The sequence below is a fragment of the Dinoponera quadriceps genome, unplaced genomic scaffold (assembly GCF_001313825.1).
Source record: "Dinoponera quadriceps isolate SergipeBrazil2010 unplaced genomic scaffold, ASM131382v1 scaffold5229, whole genome shotgun sequence".
NCBI lineage: Eukaryota > Metazoa > Arthropoda > Insecta > Hymenoptera > Formicidae > Dinoponera > Dinoponera quadriceps.
The window spans coordinates 1,949-3,384 of NW_014559163.1; positions in this window are offsets into that span (position 1 = coordinate 1,949).

The window sequence follows — 1,436 nt, forward strand, 5'->3', positions numbered from 1 at the left end:
TATATATATATCGTTTCACAATATCTGTAATTTACTTGAAATATACATGAACTCCCGCAACTGAATCTATGTACTGTTACCTTAAGAGTACAAATTGGTGACTATAAAATGCTTTGCTTTAGTTTTCATTCAACATTATCTCCATGATGATAATGATGAGGTGGCGATAACGAAGATGATGGTGATAATAACGATGATGATAATAATGATGATGATGTAATTAATAATAATAATAAAATAATAACGCTACTAAATTGTAAATATTAATATTAATAATACAATAACACTACTAATTTGTAATTTTTTTTTAATATTAAATATAATCAAAAAATATCTATTGTTATTAAATATACTCCTGTACTTTTCTTCTTCTTCTTGCTCCTTCGCATATTATCATAACATGTGGATGGTGACATTAAACGTAGCAAAGTACAAATTCTGACACGGCGATTGATTACGTTATTTCGTGATTTTGCTCTCCTATGGAGCCTCACATCTTTATATCGTATTATTATCGTTCTTTGTTTGCATTCCGTCAATGAAAACTGATATCACTTTGGTGGTTACATCAAATTTCATTTAATTTCGTACTTCGTTGCGCAATACTTTCTTAAAACAAGAGAAGATTTTTAAAAAACTTACAGTCACGTAGTATTGAACTGCCGCAAATGCATTCCTTTCTCTCTCTCTCTCTCTTTCTTTCTTTCATTCGACCTTGCACACGGTCAATTATTTCCCTGCTTCCACATTCTCTCCCTCTCTCGCACTCATTTTATTCTTTCGGAAATTTTTACTAGTTAATTTACTAGCTCATTCGTGAATAACGCGCGGTTGAGCCTTGTGTTGAAGGTATGCAAGACAAAGAATCGCGCGATATCCCTAACTCTCTCTCTCTCTCTCCCCCCCTTTTTCTTTGCTACAATGTCGTATATTACTATATAGTACTATATGTATAGTATTTTTACCTATAGTACTTTGCGATATATTTATATATATATATTTATATGTATATTAATAAAGGCCACGAATGTGTTTAATATAAAATCGCTAATATGTTTATCAAAATTCGCTTGAAATACGAGAATAATCGGTCTTACCGGTAGCAAATAGATCATGCTTGTCGAATTCTTATTATCTGCTGGAAATACAGCTTGCGCTGTACAGTGATTCGTGGATGGTGTACAAGAGAACAATCGCGACCTGCAACTCTCGTCTTTGCAAAAGCGCGATGAACGTGCAGTTTATTTAAAACATGGTACGCATCAAAGTTTGAAAACATAGTCAATTTAATAACGACCGGTTGTTGGTAAATTCCACGTATCCAACAACGTTTACAAAACATAGACAAAGATTATTTACTCGTAAATCTAATTATATATATATGTGTATATGTATATATATATATATATATATATATATATATATATATATATATA